At 37.6% G+C, this 18512-nt stretch overlaps 1 non-coding gene and 1 pseudogene across 1 annotated transcript; one reads left to right on the forward strand and one right to left on the reverse strand.

Moving 5' to 3' along the window:
- LOC119057797 (60S ribosomal protein L15-like) overlaps window positions 1–7109 on the forward strand; it is a 127280-nt pseudogene extending 120171 nt beyond the window's left edge.
- Window positions 7110–15097: 7988 nt separating this feature from the next.
- Window positions 15098–15204, reverse strand: LOC119043507 (U6 spliceosomal RNA). Its single transcript, XR_005081425.1, has one exon. It is a non-coding gene; the product is annotated as a U6 spliceosomal RNA (small nuclear RNA).
- Between the last annotated feature and the right edge of the window lie 3308 nt (window positions 15205–18512).

Below are 18512 nucleotides of genomic sequence, written 5' to 3' on the forward strand. Positions count from 1 at the left end.
ATCAAAATGTTTTTGGTGAATTGGATTAGATTTAATACATTGGCAGGGGAGTCCTGGTCAAAACACTATGACTCTTAAGAATAATGAATTATTTTAAGTGTAAAATCTCAGTGTCAAAAAATGTGACATTTCCTCATGGGCAGTTGGCAATTTCAACTTTTCTCAGTTAATATGCTGTGGAAGCATATAAACAGAGCACAGCAGTGCTTGTTGGAACAAGATTAAACCAATCCTCCACCCCTGTCCCCACCCAGAGGCCCCTATCTAGAGTGAATGACAAGGTCTACACCGGTCAGGGCTGCCATTGTGCTCTTTGGGCCCTGCCAGTCATTAGGAGGGAATATCCATTTCGTACAGGGATAAGAGTAGGCACTCTGCAGGGGGAGAAGCCCTCAGGGTGCTACTTAAATATCCAGCCTAAGTCATTCTCTTGTAGGGGTCAAGCCCTCTGGGTAACTGTATCAGAACCAGTGGGTGATGACGCCAAAGCTTGTCAAAGTGTCTGGTAAAGCCCAGGTCTGTACATAGGCTCCTTAAAACTAAGGGCTGGCCCTGTGGGGTTGCTTTTGTTTGTGCTTCCTTTTGCTCCTCTGGCTTCACTATCCCTTTGTGTCCAAGACTGAGAAAACACATATCCTTCCACACCCTCTCAGTGTTCCATAGATGCCAAGAGCATTTTGCAAAATGTTGCATTGATACTTTAAAAAGGAGTCACTGGAGGTATTTCAAGTAGCCTTTGTAGCTTGATGGGGCAAAGTCTGGGGAAGAAAGGGAGGTTCAGCTAGGGAGGCGTTTTTGCTGCATTAGACTCTGTCTCAGGTTCTGCATTTGCAGCTACACTGGAGACATAATGATGCATTTTGGAAAATACACACTAGCACAGCAGAAGGAATGTCCTGTGGCTAAGAATGTCACTTTAGGTCACGATTCTTGGCATCTGCCCTCAGAATGGAATCACAGCAATCTGTAATCACTGGCAGAGAACATTTTCCATCCTCTGACTTCTAAGTGGGTTTTCCATCAAGTGGCAGAAGCAGTTTCCCAATATATGCAGGTGGTTCAATCTCCCCTTTTCAAAGAAATGGCTGGTGGAGGCAGGGGAGCGAATAGATAAAATCATTAAGAGGCGAAACAAATTTTGCCTGCCATTTCTCATAAAAACACTTAAGCATCTTCTTTCAATACGAACCTCTGGACTTCCTTGCTTGGTCAGTTGAATGGGTTTGTGTTCTATGTATTCAGATTTGTGATTTTCATGATAAGATAAATTCATCTTTACTAATAGATGTACACAAAGCACTTTCATGTCAGTTTGAAAAGAACTGAGTCCTGCTAAGCTAATGGTTTTCAGTCTTTAGTGTGCAAAGGAAACTTTTAACTTCAGTGTGCACAGGGAATTTTTAACAGTATGCATGTGAAAGCATATGAAAACAACAAGTGAACAGACTCTGTTTCAGTCCAGTGGAATTGAATTTTGATAGGAGGTAGTGGTGGAACTGCATTGGAGAAAGGCATAAAGGCCTGGCAGCCTCAACTTTAATCCACATGATCCCCATTAAATCTTTGTATCAGATCATGGGAAACACTCAATTCAGTGATCATCATTTCAGTAGTAGTCTTCTGTGTCCAAGAGGAAGACTCTTCCTTAGCATATATGCAAACACTGTGCCAGAAATTAGAAGCATATAATGAGGTTGTCCAATTACACTTTTATCTGAAAATATTTAGTTATGGAGACAAAGTGCAAAATGACCTGGTTACTACTTTTGCTTTGACATTTACTTGTTGGGTATCCTTGGACAAGTTGCTTAATCATTTTGAGACTTGATTTCTGCATCTGGTGGTGCAGAAATTCAAATGGAGAAGAGGTAATTTGAGCAAAATTATTGTTGCATTTTTTGCTCTGAAGCTATTATTATTGAATAAATATAGACTAGAGATGAGTGAGAGTGTTTGGAGTCATACACCTGTATGTGTGGCTGATAAAGAATCACCTCTTCAGGTTAACAGAAGGCAACTGACAGATGGAAGTGAGTTGCAAAGCTTCACATACATACTGAGTTTACTTCTTGCAGTGAAATCTTAACAGAAATAAAGTAAGACTTTACTCATGTACTTATTTGACTCACTGAAGCTTGGCAGGAGTTAACTGGGGGGTGTTGTTCACATTATTTAAATATTAAACTCAGCCAAATGCTGATAGAAAATAAGAGAAAAAAATTCTGCCTGGACACCAAGGTTTATGATGTAAACCATTTTCTTTCCACCACTTTAAAGATGTTTGCCTCTGTCTTTATGTAGCACCAAAAGGAATCGTCCAGCGTTCTGTCTGAGCCTGCCCCTGAGCAACCAAGTGCTGCTAGAAGAAGCCACAGAACAGGCAGACTGGTGTCTCCAACAGTTAACAATCATCCAAATCAGATGTACTCTCAGCACTACCTAGCATTTTTCTAACCAACTCAGTCCACATGTTTCAATAAGCTCAACCTATTCACAGATATTCCCCTCTCCCATGACTACCGACAATTCTCACCTACGGTCATGGAAATTTGAAGCCATTATACAAGTTCACTTGCCTTCCGGATGTCACACCTGCAAGCCTGCCTACAACTGTGCTCGTTCTGTCCTAATTCTCACCTGCTAGCTTACAGAAGGGAGGCCTTAGTCTTATCTAAATCCAACCCCTCTACATGGGCTTTGCATGCCTTCCTCTTTCCCTTCTTAGGAACCAGATACCACTGATGATTCCTTCTCTTTGTTGTATTGTTTATTCACTTCTCAGGCCTAGTCATCTTCTAGAATTCTTTGGCTGAGTATATCAGAAAACTTTTTGATATCTTTCTCTCCATCTCTGATCTTCCTTACCCAACACAACTAATCTTCCTCCATGCACTACATATTTTCACATCCAGAGTCTCATATAGGTTAATGTCTCTTTGTGTCCATGACCACTATCCTAGAGAGAGCTACCATCAACTCTCACTTAGGTTGCAGCAATAGTCTACTATCCAGGCTTCTTGCATTAACTCTGGGCTCTCTCTTTCAAAGCTTTACTATTCCTCAAAGCCTTCCCACTTTCACCATTAGTCTAAAAATAAAAACAGAAACCCTTAGCACAAACTATGAAATCTTGCATGCTTTCTACCACATAACCTTTGGACAGTCAGACATTTGCTACCATCTTGCCTGGATAGTTTCTACTCATCTGATGGATGTCAGCTCACGTTACTTTTACAGGAGGTGCTTCCTGCTCTTCTTTTGATCTTAATCAAACACCTTTATTATACACTCTGACAGAACTGTGTTCCATTGGTTTCCTTGCATTTTTCTTAGTTTATATATCCTTTAATATGATTACTTAAATAATATCAGTATTCCCTATTTAGCAGTAATCTCCATGAAAAAAGGGACTGTGTCTATTTATTTTTACCATGATCTCTCCAGTGCCAAGCACATATATGGAATGAATGTTTGTCTATAAGCCCACTTGTACATTAGGGCACAACCCTATCTCATTTTTATTCTGGTCTCCTTGTCACTGATAATTCTGTGGCTAAGAACACAGTGGACAGACATTATTTACTGACTCACTGTCATTTCTTTGTTGCATGGAAATTTGGGGGGATTTATTAAGAAAATTACTTGACAAAATGAATAGCACTACTTAAAGAGGAAAAAAGAAAGAATGGTAAAAATAGTCACTCTTTAAAAATTCAGAGTGTCCAGTCCCTGACATTTGGGAGGACTATGCAGAGAAAAGTATGCTTTAATGTAATCAGTAGAGACCCAAATGAGGTTTCACATTCTACAAGACACAAAATGTTCAATAACCTGGGTTTTTCATTTCTCTTTGCTTTTGTTTTGAAGGAACCTAGCATTCTAACTAGAGTAGATTTTTACACTTTTTTTTTTGACCCTGTGGCAAGGAATATAAAATTAGTTCATATTCACTGAGCACCTACTATTTTTAAGACACTGTGCTAGCTAAGTTCTTTTGATGAAAAATAGCCCCTGGTTATGCTTTAGAGAGCTATTTTTGCAAGCACAAAGGTCACCCCCATGCCCACCACACACATTTATGTAAGGGAGAGAACTGAAGCTCTGAGGGCTTAAATAACTTCCCCAAGATCAGCTAGTTAGTAAAGTGAGCCTGTGTTTATGCCCAGGTTTATGCTTTTTTTCTCTCTAAGGATTTGGGACATTTTAAATGCTGAAAATGTATGAGGTTTTTTAGAAAGAGGGCAGATGACCAATACATCATAAGGATTTAATAAATACAAGCATTGACATACATACATATTCACATACACATTTACTCAGTGCTTTTGAGGTACATTATTATTCTTTTTACATAGAGAACCTATGTAACTATGTGAACTATGCTTATATTAAATAGTTGATTTGGCCCTGGCTGGTGTAGCTCAGTAGATTGAGCACGGGCCTGCGAACCAGACAATCGTGGTTCGATTCCCAGTCAGGGCACATGCCTGGGTTGCAGACCAGTTCCCTACAGGCCAGTTCCCAGCAGGGGACGCACGAAAGGCAACCATACATTGATGTTTCTCTCCCTCTCTCCTTCCCTTCCCCTCTAAAGATAAATAAATAAAATATAATAAATAAACAAACAAACAAACAAACAAATAAATAAATAGTTGATTTGAAATATCAACTAGAGGCCACCCTCTGCTCATCACACCATTTAGTTCTTCCTCGCAGTCCAATAAAATGGAGAAGAGGATGAGTGCTCATTCCATTATAATTGGAGAACGATACGTTATTAAACTTCAATATTTGCCCTCCTGTGTATCACTGCCGTGTTGCCAGGAGGCAGACAATGAGATATTAGTGTAAAGAAAAGCTCACTGCCATGTCAAAGTTTGACCTTGGCAGCCAGTTCTATAGACTCCTTTGAAAAGTCTGCAAAGATAGTGAATTGTCAAAGATGACACCTTGTTTCTTAAATGAAATCATTTGTTCTATTATTTGCAAGCTGTGAAGTTTAGGAAATAGAAACAACACTGAAATGATAAGCATGAGAAGCTCTTTGTAAATTGTGCAGCCTGATTTAAATTTAAAATATTTATTTATTGTGATTGCTCACCAGGCTGCCACTTTGTCTGGGTTCCATTACTTAAAATGCTACTGATTGGTCTCTTAACAGGATCAGTACTAAAATGTAAATTGTTTGAGCTTAAAGGGAGTTTTAAATGTTGTCATAGAAAATCAGGCTGGAAGGGATGATAGCAATTATAGAGTTCAGAGGCTTAATTTTATGAAAGCTAAAAATTAAAGTCCAGCAAAATGAAGTATATTTCCAGAGTTTATTCTCTGATATAAATCATCTTCAATTTCTAGCCGAGAGGCGATTCCATTGTTAGGTTTGTCAATGGTATTTTCTGTCACACAAACAGATGAAAATCAAACAGATCACACCGGATGTCTGTATTCTTGGACTTCACCTTTTGGAATTTGACATTTAGCCACAAATACATCTGGGTCTAGCTCAATTGCCTTTATTTTCAGCTTCATATCATCTCTAGAAACTTGAGACTCATTATAGCATACCACAAAGCTGAAATATGGTTGAATTATTTGCTTTCTACAAAATGATTGTTTCTAGTTTCCAGTAGAAATAGGTTTATTCCTTTATTTGAGATCATTTGGAAGCCAAGTGTTTGACTCTCTGTATTATGTGATATCCTACCTTTGTATAAAAATAAAGTATGAAAAATTACCTAAATATCCGAAGTAATGAAGATTACTTGGTTTAAAGGTAGTTTATTTCAGTAACTATGTGCCTGCACTTCCAGTTGAAGCTAAAATGGTGGAACCTCATTTTCAGCCCTAATTACTTAATTTTGCCTCAGCTCATTTTGCTATAATTTATGAGAGACAAAGTGACATCAACTTTCCCTATAACATTTAATTGTGTCAGTGAAAGTGCCTCTTTCCCCAGATTAATTAGGAAAACTCTGTAGGAAAATAAGAAATAGTTCTGTATCATTTAGCTCAAAATACTCAGTGAAAATAAAATGACTAGTGTAATACTTTGAGTACCAATGAGCATTTTCTGCAGGCTTTGGTAATGTCTTTAAATGACTTTTCCCCCTAGTCATACACAGAATAAAACAATGCATATTTAAGTGAGGAAAAAGAAACTTCTTGAAAGTTTATACGTTATGTGTAAATACCTTTAGAAAACCCATCAAAGGGGCCCTGGCTGGGTGGCTCAGTTGGTTGGAGCATCAATCCCTACACCAAAAGGTTGTGGGTGCAATTCCTGGTCAGGGCACATACCTAGGTTGTGGGTTCAATTCTCATTTGGGCTATGTAAGGAAGGCAACCCATGGATGTTTCTCACATGGATGTCTCTCTCTCTTTCTCTAAATAAGTAAATATATCCCAGGGTGAATATTTTTTAAAAAAGAAAGAAAGAAACCCATCAGAAGGAGGAAGGTTCTTCCTTTCTGTCTGTCCACAGCCATCAGGTGAGCCAAGATGGGTAACTTACAAGCACATCCAGGAGCTATGGAGGAAGAAGCAGTCCGATGTGATGCGCTTCCTTCTCAGGGTGCACTGCTGGCAGTACCACCAGCTCTCAGCGCTCCACAGGGCCCCCCACCCCACCAGGCCCGATAAAGTGCACAGGCTAGGATACAAGGCCAAGGAAGGGCAAAGTTATATTATATGGTTAGTGTGCTCTGTGGTGGTGGCCACAAATGCCCTGTTACTAAGGATGTGACCTATGACAAGCTTGTCCATTATGGTGTTAATCAGCTAAAGCCTCCAGTCTGTTGCCCAGGAGTGAGCTTGATGCCTTGTGGCACTCGGAGAGTCATAAATTCTTACTGGTTTCAGTAAGATTGCATGTACAAATTCTTTGAGGTTATCCTCATTGATCCATTCCATAAGTCTATCCCGGAAGGGATCCTGACATCCAATGGACCACCAAACCAGTCCACAAGCACAGGGAGATGCCAGGGCTGACATTTGAGGCTTGTAAGAGCCATGGCCTTGGAAAGGGCCACAAGTTCCACCCCACTGTTGGTGGTTATCTCAGTGCAGCTTATAGAAGGTGCAATACTCTCCAGCTCCACCACTATTGCTAATATAAAAATATTTGTAAAATTCTTACCTAATCAACAATATAAGACAGTCAAAGAAAAACCCATCAGAAAGATAAAAGTGAAGAGATTAAATAATAGCTTTGAGAAGAATTGAGGCATTTTTCAAAAAAGAAAAAGAAAGAATTACTACTAGATATTTTGGCATCTTCAATGGGCAAGCAGTATTCTTTAAGTTTCTAAAATCACTCTTTCTAAGCTTCTGGAAACACTTTTACATTATGCTTTTACATATAAAATCCAACAACAGCTGATTCATTTATCAGGAAATTTCAGATTTAAAAAAATTCCCTTCTCCCCCAAACCCCAACAAGATAAACAGAAATGAACAAAAATTGAAATCCAGCAAAACTATACTTTAGGGCTATTGATATTTATTGTACTTTCCTGCTATTGTCATGGGAGACAAATAACTTTCTCATTTACAGAATCTTAGGGAATTGTATTGGCTCCCAAATGCTTCCACAACACCAGGCCTATAAATGGTGCCAAGTCTCAAGCTCCTTTTTAAGAAGCAAACTTTCTCTAAGTTTTATAACTCTCATCTTGTCATATATTCCTGATATCTTCCAAATTTTACAACCCCATTACCGTACACCCCACAATCCTTAAAAACAAAAGAAATAGTGAAGGCTTTAATTTTGTTTTTTTTTTTGTTTTTTGATGGTGATATGATTCTTAACTTGAATATTCTGAAGTCATGATTTCTCAGCATCCAGACTACTGAGTATTCTAAAACATAATACTTTACAGATCCCTAATTAACTAAATTTAATATAACAAATAATAGAATCACATAATCCAATGAGAGGATTATAAGAAAGGGTGTGAAGTGAATAATGACACAGAAATATTCCAAAGCAATTTTCTGAGGACAATAGAGACCCACCATATAAATTCCAGACCATTTAGCAAGGCAGGTTTCTGCTTGGGACCTAGAGAAGGAGGTAGAGGAATAGATTTAAAAATATTTGCTTTTTAGTCCCATTATCTGCTTCTAAATAGTTAACACTAAGTCTAAGATATCAATATATAATTGCTATGAAAGATGTTGATTACATTACTTTAGGCATTACTTTTATTATAGACTAATGTATTCTAAGGTCTCTCTCTCTCCCCTACTCTTTCTTTGTGAGGAATCAGAAAGATTGAGGGATAACAATATTTCAGCCTTCTTCATTCTCCTAAGAATTGCTTGCTTTTGTAAGTGGCTCCATGTTTAAAGCCACATAAAAGGGTTTCAGTGACTTATCATATGATCAGACTCCAAGTACATGTCTTGTTCCAGTTACCGAAGTTGCCTGGATTTCTACTGCAATGTCTCAGAGGCTTGGCCAGAGGAGGCCATGACTGATAGGCATGAGATCAGTTACAGCATTTCTAGAAATGATTCTCAGTTTGCTCTGTACCCAGAATGGGTTCCAAATATTAAAAAAATGAAAACTAAAGCAATTAAGGAATGTTTAGAAGCTGATTTGCTAGTCACTAATGTGCACAAAAACAAATTAAGTGTGACATAACCAAAAACTGTACTTCCAAAGCACAGGAAAGATGAGAAAAGTATGGGATCCACATCTATTCTATGAGCAGAATAATGATTTCATCATCCTTCAGCTGCATTTCTTCATGAGCTCATCAAATAAAGCCTTAATGAGAGAATGGAAAATTAAGTTTGGAGCACATGATAACATGGCTTTCAGCAAGCACACATAAAACGAGATTCTCGTTCTGATCATGTGGTGATAGAAGTGTGTGATTTATCTACTTGAGTTTATAATACACAGATTTGTTTGGATCCTTTGATTCCTCTATCCATGTAGTCAATGTTTATTGGAGCCTATTATAAACTCAACATGAAGCTAAGCATGTGGGAAAATAATGAGTTAAGACCCCACCTTCAAAATGTTTTTTATAAATAAAAATTACACTAGAAAAGTAATTACAATTGTAATTAATTGATTACTGTAGGAGACTGGTTTGTCTTGGCCTGGCAAATGTGACTCAGCTCTGTATGGAAAACCTATAGAAGCAAAGTGGTGGGCAGGAGCCAGACCTTCAAACCGAGTTTTCCCGTGGAAATCGGGCCTAGAAAATGCTTACAGATTGTTATGGCTTACTCTTGCTAAAACTCCACACCCTGGTCTAAACCAACAAATAAGTATTGTCTATCTTCAAGGTAATTTTCAAAGCCTGTAGGAGTTTTCCCAAGGACAGAGCTAATCAGCTCATCGTCATTCCCCTTTGCATGTTATTTTCATTTTCTTGATTATACCTAAAATGTAGACAATAATATTCTATGTGATAGATAATAGATCTTTTTATGATGTAAGACTCCAGGAAAATAATAAAAGAATATCTAGGCAATGGTCAGAGTGCTCCCCTCTTGAGGGAGTGGCTGAGGCACCATAGGCACTCTCGCCTTGAGAGAGTAGTCGTGCCTGTTCCCTTTTTCTTCACAGGACTGTTGTCCCCTGTGCATTCATTCTCGCTGTCAGCCACAACAAGCGGACTCTGCCGGAAAAGATCTGCCAGAGATTACCTCTTCTTTTCAAAGCATTGTGTTTATGGCTTTTTACATGTGAACTTGTTTAATTCTCACTGCAACTTTATTGTGTGCCTATTATTATCCTTACTTTTGTATAAGAAACAGAGATTCAGAAGGTTACATAACTTGCCCAAAACCAGTTTTTGGGCTTCAAATCTCTTTGGCCCCAAATCTTAGGCTCTTTACACTATTTCGAGCTCTTTCTCCTAATTTATTCTATAGTAGAAGAGATAAGATGAGACATATGACCTTGCAAGCCAGTGCAAACCCACCACCCCCACCAGGTTTGCAAGCCAGTGAGTACAGATGTGGTTCTATTAACATTAACAGCTACATCTTTTTTTAAAGATTTTATTTATCTTTAGAGAGGAAGGGAATGAGAGAAGGAGAGAAACATCAATGTGTGGTTGCCTATCGTGAGTCCCCTGCCGGGAACTGGCCTGCAACCCAGGCACGTGCCCTGACTGGGAATCGAACCATGATCGTGTGGTTCGCAGGCCCGTGCTCAATCCACTGAGCTATGCCAGCCAGGGCAACATTTACATCTTGATGGTTCTGAGCCCCATGTGTTTGGCTACAAGTCTGTTACATCTGTAGGAATCACCAGGGACAGTACTTTTATTTATTTAATTTTTTCATTTTTAAAAATTTAATTATTTTTCAAGTACCCTTTTCTGCCTTTTACTCCCTTCCCAGCCCACCCCCCGCCCCGTGATCCCCACCTCCCTCCCATTTTCACCCCCCATAGCTGTTGTCCACGTGTCCTTTATACTAGCTCCTCTAAATCCCTCCCCTTTTTCCCCTGAAATTCCCTCTTTTCTCCCCTCTGGTCGCCATCCCCAGATCTCCATTTCAGTGTCTTTGTTTTTATTTTGCTTGCTTGTCTGTTTTGTTGTTTAGCTTCCTGTTAAAGGTGAGATCATCTGGTATTTGTCTTTTACCGCCTGGCTTATTTCACTCAGCATAATGCTTTCCAGTTCCATCCATGCCGTTGCAAAGGATAGGAGCTCCTTCTTTCTCTCTGCTGCATAGAATTCCATTGTGTATATGTACCACAATTTTTTGACCCATTCATTTACTGACGGGCACCTAGTTTGTTTCCAACTCTTGGCTATTATAAATTGTGTTGCTATGAACATTGGGGTGCATAGGTTCTTTTGGATTGGTGTTTTAGGATTCTTAGGATATAATCCCAGCAGTGAAATTGCTGTGTCAAAAGGCAGGTCGATTTTTATTTTTCTGAGAAGATTCCATACTGTTTTCCATAATGGTTGTACCAGTCTGCAATCCCACCAACAGTGAACTAAGGACCCCTTTTCCCCACAACCTCTCCTACATTTGTTGCTTGTTGCTTTGTTTATGATAGCCATCCTGACTGGTGTAAAGTGGTATCTCATTGTGGTTTTAATTTGCATCTCTCTGATAGCTAACGATATTGAGCATCTCTTCATGTGTCTCTGGATGCTCTGTATGTCCTCCTTGGAGAAGTGTCTGTTCAAGTCCTTTTCCCATTTTTTAATGGGGTTGGTTGTCTTCTTAGAGTGGAGTCGTGTATATTTTGGAGACTAAACCTTTGTCTGAGGTATCATTGGAAGATATGTTTTCCCATACAGTTGGTTGTCTTTTTAATTTAATACTGTTTTTTTAGCCATGCAGAAACTTTTTATTTTGATGAGATCCCATTTGTTTATTCTATCCTTTATATTCTTTGTTCTAGGGGACATATCAGTAAAAAAGTTGCTGCGTGAAATATCTGAGATTTTTCTGCCAATGTTCTCGTCTAGGCCTTTAATGGTGTCACGGCTTATACTTAAGTCCTTTATCCACCTTGAATTTATTTTGGTTATGGTGTAAGTTGGTGCTCGAGTTTCATGTTTTTTTGCATGTAGCTGTCCAGTTCTCCCAACGCCATTTGTTGAAGAGGCTATCTTTACTCCATTTCATGTTACTGCCCCCTTTGTCAAATATTAATTGATTGTAGAGAGTTGGGTTTATTTCCGGGCTCTCTGTTCTGTTCCATTGGTCTATGTGCCTGTTTTTATACCGGTACCAGGCTGTTTTGATTATAGTGGCCTTGTAATATAGCTTGATGTCAGGTATTGTGATCCCTCCTACTTTGTTCTTCTTTCTCAAAATTGTGGCTGCTATTTGGGGTCGTTTGTGGTTCCATATAAATTTTTGAAGTGTTTGTTCTATGTCTGTGAAATATGTCACTGGTACTTTAATAGGTATTGCATTGAATCTGTAAATTGCTTTGGGTAGTACGGACATTTTGATTACGTTAATTCTTCCAATCCATGAACACGGTATATGTTTCCGTTTGTATCTTCCTTGATTTCTTTCTTCAGTGTTGTGTAGTTTTCTGCATACATGTCTTTTACCTCCTTGGTTAGGTTTATTCCTAGGTATTTTATTTTTCTTTTTGCTATATTGAATGGGATTTTTTTTCTTGATTTCTGCTTCTGTTGATTCATTGTTGGTATACAAAAATGCCTTAGATTTCTGGATATTGACTTTGTAACCCACTGTTTTGCCAAATTCATTAATTAGTTCGAGCCATTTTTTTTTGTAGAGTCTATAGGATTTTCCATGTACGCTATCATGTAATCTGCAAACAATGACAGTTTTGTTTCTTCCTTTCCAATTTGGATACCTTTTATTTTATTTTCTTTTCTGATCACTGTGGCTAAAACTTCCAATACTATATTGAAGTGGTGAGAGTGGACAACCTTGTCTTGTTCCTGATCTTAGTGGAAAAGATCTTAGTTTTTACCCATTGAGTATGATGTTGGCTATAGGTCTCTCATATATGGCCTTTATTATATTGAGGAATGATCCATCTATTCCCACTTTGCTGAATGTCTTTATCATAAATGGATGTTGTACCTTATCAAAAGTTTTTCTGCATCTATTGATATGATCATGTGGTTTTTGTCTTTGCTTTTGTTTATGTGATGTATTACATTCACTGATTTGCGAATATTGAACCATCCTTGCATTCCTCGCATGAATCCTACTTGGTCATGGTGTATAATCTTTTTGATGTATTGTTGGATGCGATTACCAATATTTTGTTGAGGATTTTAGCATCTATGTTCATCAGCGATATTGGTCTGAAGTTTCCTTTCTTTGTTGTGTCTCTATCTAGTTTTGAAATTAGGATGATGCTGGCTTCATAAAAAGAGTTTGGGAATCTTCCATCCTTTTGGATTTTTTGGAATAGTCTGTGAAGAATAGGGGTTAGCTCTTCCTTAAATGCTTTGTAGAATTCTCCTGTGAAACCATCTGATCCAGGGCTTTTGTGTGATGGGAGTTTTTTGATTACTGCTTCAATTTCATCTGCTGTTATTGGTCTGTTCAGGTTTTCTGCTTCTTTTTCATTGAGTTTTGGAAGATTATATTTTCCTAGAAATTTGTCCATTTCACCAGGTTTTCAAATTTCTTGGCATACAGTTCTTCATAGTAATTTCTTACAGTCCTTTCTATTTCTGTGGTGTCAGTTGTAATCACTCCTCTTTCATTTCTGATTGTGTTTATTTGTGTCCTCTCTCTTCTTTTCTTGATGAGCCTACTGAAAGGCTTGTCAATTTTGTTTATCTTTTCAAAGAACCAACTCCTGGATTCATTGATCCTTAGAATTGTGCTTTTAGGCTCTATGTCATTTAATTCTCCTCTGATCTTGGTTATTTCCTTCCTTCTACTTGCTCTGGGCTGTCTTTGTTGTTGTTCTTGCAGGCATAGAGTAAGGTTGTTTGTTTGAAATGTTTCTATCTTCTTTAGGTAAGCCTGTATTGCTATGAACTTCCCTCTCAGGACTGCCTTCGCTGTGTTCCATAAGTTTTGGGTTGTTGTGAGTTCACCATCATTTGTTTCCAGAAACTTTTTAATTTCTTCCCTTATTTTTTTCTTGACCCATTCGTTGTTTAATAGCATACCATTTAGTCTCCATGATTTTGATTGTTTTGGTTTTTTTCCATTGGGGTTGGTTTCCAATTTCAGTCCCTTGTGGTCAGAAACAATGCTTGGTATGATTTCCATATTCTTGAATTTGTTGAGGCTTGTTTTATGTCCTATCATGTGATCTATCTTTGAAAATGTTCCATGTGCATTTGAAAAGAATGCGTATTTAGCTTCTTTGGGATGAAGGGCTCTCTCTATATATATCAGTTAAGTCCATTTCATCTACGGTGTTGTTTAATGCTGCAATATCTTTGTTGATATTTTGTTTGGAAGATCTGTCCATTTTTGATAGTGGGGTGTTAAAATCCCCTACTATAATTGTGTTGCTGTCAATATCTTTCTTGAAGTCCTCTAAAATTTTCTTTATATATTTGGGTGCTCCTATGTTGGGTGTATATATATTTATGATGTTAATGTCTTCTTGGTGGATTCTTCCCTTGAGTATTATGAAGCGACCTTCTGGGTCTCTGTTTATGGCCACTTTTTTTAAGTCTATTTTGTCTGATATGAGAATTGCTACCCCAGCTTTTTTTTTCTCGTCCGTTTGCTTGGAAAATTTGTTTCCAGCCTTTAGTTTGTGATGGTCTTTTGTCCTGAGGTTGGTCTCTTGTAGGCAGCATATGTGTGGGTCATGCTTTCTTATCCATTGGGCTATTCTATGTCTTTTGATTGGAGCACTTAATCCATTTACATTTAAGGTTATTATTGATAAGTATTTATTCATTGCCATTTTTGTACCTGTGTTCCTCTCTGTCTCTCTCTTTTCCTTCCTTTCCTTAAAGCAGTCCTTTTAGTATTTCTTGTAGAGCTGGTTTGGTAGAAGCAAATTCTTTTAGGCTTCTTTTGTCTTGGAAGCTCTTTATTTGGCCTTCTATCTTGATCGAGAGCCTTGCTGGGTAAAGTAGCCTTGGCTGTAGGCCTCTGGTTCTCATTACTTGGAATATTTCTTGCCATTCTCTTCTTGCTTGGAGTGTTTCCAATGAGATGTCGATAGCTAACCTAATTGGAGCTCCCTTGTATGTTACTTCCCTTTTCTCCCTTGCTGCCTTTAAGATTCTCTCTTTGTCTCGGAATTTTGCCATTTTAATGATGATGTGTCTTGAAGTAGGCCTGTTTGGGTTCCTCTTGATTGGGACTCTCTGTGATTCCTGGATTTGTGTGACTTTTTCTCTCATTGAATTAGGAAAATTTTCCATCATTACTCTTTCAACTAGGTTTTCTATCCCTTATTCTTCTTCTTCTCCTTCTGGTATTCCTATTATTCAGATATTATTACATTTCATATTGTCTTGCATTTCCCTTAATCCCTCTTCATTCTTTCTGAGCCTCTTTTCCTTTTCTTGCTCTTTCTATGAGATGTTTTCTACTTTGTCCTCCAACTCACTAATCTGATCCTCTGCTTCATCAATCCTGCTTTTGATACCTTCTACTGTGTTCTTCAATTCAGAAATTGTATTCTTCATTTCCTAAAAATATGGAACGCTTCATGAATTTGCATGTCATCCTTGCGCAGGGGCCATGCTAATCTTCTCGGTATCGTTCCAATTTTAGTATATGTGCTGCCGAAGCGAGCATGGGACAGTACTTTTATTTGTTGACTAACCAGCCCTCTTTGTTGGGACTAGCTGAAAAGAGTCTAGTGCTCTGTTCCCCTATAGTTCTGCTCAGAAAGCAGAATCATTTTTTAACAATCTTTGCCATTAATCCCCTTTAGGTACTGGAGAACTGGAAGTCTCTCTCACCTCATATTGTTAAAATTACAATGTTGGACCTTTGGTTAATGATGTGCAAACATAGGTATTGGGAGAATGTACAGATGTCCCCAACTTACTCTGAAATATGTCAAAAGTAAAGATGTATTAATGTATAGATAGATGAATCACTATGGATAAAAACAAGTATAGTAAAATATTAATTGCATACTTGAAAAGTGGGTATATGGGTGTTTAATATAAAATTCCTTCAGCTTTTATTTACATTTGAAATTTAAAAAAAGAAAATATGGGGAGATTATAATATTTTCACTGCATTTCAAAGCTTTCTAGCCAAATGGATAGTAAGTTGGATGATAAAAAGGACAGCATTACTTTTCAGTTGGTGGTATATTCATTTTAGGATAAAGAGGTGCCTCACTGTAAATTTGCTTTTCCCAGATGTAGGTATTCTCACCCAGAAAACATACTTGCCACCATGATTGGGGTGAGGTTAGATAGCAGTTATCTCTCTATCATGAGTCCACATTCCTCTTCAATTCTGGGTGTCTGTTCATGAGTTTTTCTCATTGTACCAGATATTTTAGAGCAATTCTTATCATAGGGTTTCATTGTCCCTTTCTATAATCTGTCTTCCATTGTGACCACCTCAGGCTATCAGATGTTTTAATTTGTCTGAAGCCTATCAGTGAGCAAAGTTCACATCTTCTTGTAGATGTCTCAGACACCTTGTAAATCAGTGAAGACAGATGATTAATCAGGGACAGGATGTTGTTAATGAGCACTATTTGGAAAATCTGAGTTTCAGGTCTTTCCCAGGCAAAATAACCTGTTATGACAACAGAAAGATCAGCATCCTGATTGGTATGGTTCAGTTGGTTGGAATGTCATCCCATAATGAAAAGTTTGCAGGTTTGATTTCTACTCATAGCACATACCTAGTTTGCTGGCATGATCTCCAGTCTAAGTCCATACAGGAGGCAATCGATTGATGCTTCTTTCACATCAATGTTTTTCTCTCTCCCTTCTTCTCTCTCTCAAAAAAACAATGAAAAATATGTCCTTGGGTTAGGGAAGAGAGAGAGAGAGAGAGAGAGAGAGAGAGAAAGAAAGAAAGAAAGAAAGAAAGAAAGAAAGAAAGAAAGAAAGAAAGAAAGAAAGGGCAAATGACTTGAACAGGCAATTAACCAAAGGTGATATTGAAATGGCCAGTAGATATACAAAATGTGCACCAGTTAGGCACTGGAAACATGAAAATTAAAACCACAAGTAATACCTCTATAAAGTCACAATAACATTTAAAAATTTGAAGAGTGAAAAATCTTGGCAAGGATGTAGAACAAGTAAAACTCTCATAAATTGGTGGTGGGAATGTAAATTGGTACAACTAATTTTGGGGGGATGTTTGTTATCCAAACCTGGCATGGGGCGAGTTATGAAACCTACTGGGTCTCTGTATCTTATTTAGAAATGGGGATAATATTAGGTCCATCATAAACTTGTAGTAAGAATCAAACAAGTTTAGGCGGGCAAAGCAAGAGGGAAGGAAGATCACAAGAACTCAGGTATAGGTAGGATGTAGAAGCTGTCATGGCAGCTATGAGTAGAACCATATTTAACAAGATATTATTGTATGGTAACTTATGCCAATGTTATATTTTCTGAAAAATGTTAAAATTTCTGAAAAAAGTTAGCCTTATACATTTTTCAAAGTGACTTAAAGGTTTTTTTTTTTTTGGAAAGAAATAACCAATAACCAATTGTAAGGCATTTAGCAAATGCCAAGGGTTTTATGATGAAATATTTTTCAAAATATTTTATTTTATGTTTAAAGATGTTAAAGCATTTTCCAGTTAGAAAACCCAGAAAATGTCCTGTAAAATGATGATAAGTTTGCAGACTCTATTCTCCACATTGAATATAAAGGTCAGTTCCAGGGAGAATATTTTCTACATAAGTTTCTGTGAAAAATGCAATGTAACCCACTAGGTTTATATAATTATTTCTCTTTCAGGCTATTTTTCTTTATTTACTGTTTTTGCTAACAAAATCAAATAATAATGCCCACTTGATTAAAATTTTTCTATACTACTGATACTGTTTGCTGGTCCAGCTTCCTCTCCAGAGATAGCAAATATGAAAGGTTTTGTATATATTCTTCTGGTCATTCACTTGTGTGTTTCCTTAATAACCTGTAAAATGTGAATAATCATACCTATAAAAATATAGTTTTTTGTATATGTGTTTTCTTAAAAGAAATAATATCATATCTTATCTATTATTCTTCAACTTAATTTGTTAACGTCACATGTTTTGGAAATCTTCCTATGTGAATCTATACAGAACTAGTCAATCTTTTTTAAACAGTGTTTTTAGTATTCCTGAGTATAGAAATAGCATATTTTGTTTTAACCATGTTTCTTTTAGACATCACTTGGGTTTTTCCCACACATTTTTGTTGCTGATGTTGCTGTGGTAGTCTCATGCAATAAGCCTTATGTAACTTTTTGGGGGGACTTGTCCAATGGTTTCTCTGGCTAGATATTGAGGCATACAGTGGCTTAGTTATAGAGGTTGCACACTGTTAACCTAAGAGCTGATGCCAAAAAGGCTCTTAAATAAAGAACAAAATGTCAGTGACCAGTGGGGAGCAGAGAGGAGATAACTGGGGAAAGAAGAGGATGGGTCATCATGTATAAAGGACCCATGGACAAAGTCAAAGGGAGGTGGGATTGAGGGTAGAAGGGGAGGGTGGGTGGGACCGGGGAAGTGGTGGTGGGAAAATAGAGACAACTGTACTTGAACAACAATTAAAATAATGAATGAATGCTCTTTATTCTAACCAGCAACACCAATGAAAGTTCCAGTTTTCCCAAGTGTTTCCAATATTTAATGTCATTCTTTTAAATTTTGTCATTTAAATGGTAAGACATAATATTCCAATGTTGTTCAAGTATATAAGTCTATAAATACTACTGAGGTTGAGTATTTTGGCATATATTGTCTGATTTCTTGTCTACCTTTGACCATATTATTTTTGCTTTTGACTCTTCTCTCCCTTTGAGTGGACTCTTGAAGGTAACCTAAGCCTAGGAGAACTTCCAAGTCAGCAATTCCAATCTTATGAACACCCCTTCACACCAGGAGAATAAGCTCTACTTTCTTCTGGTC

This window comes from Artibeus jamaicensis, unplaced genomic scaffold (assembly GCF_021234435.1).
Source record: "Artibeus jamaicensis isolate MK-2021 breed Jamaican fruit bat unplaced genomic scaffold, CSHL_Jam_final contig_519, whole genome shotgun sequence".
Classification (NCBI taxonomy): Eukaryota; Metazoa; Chordata; class Mammalia; order Chiroptera; family Phyllostomidae; genus Artibeus; species Artibeus jamaicensis.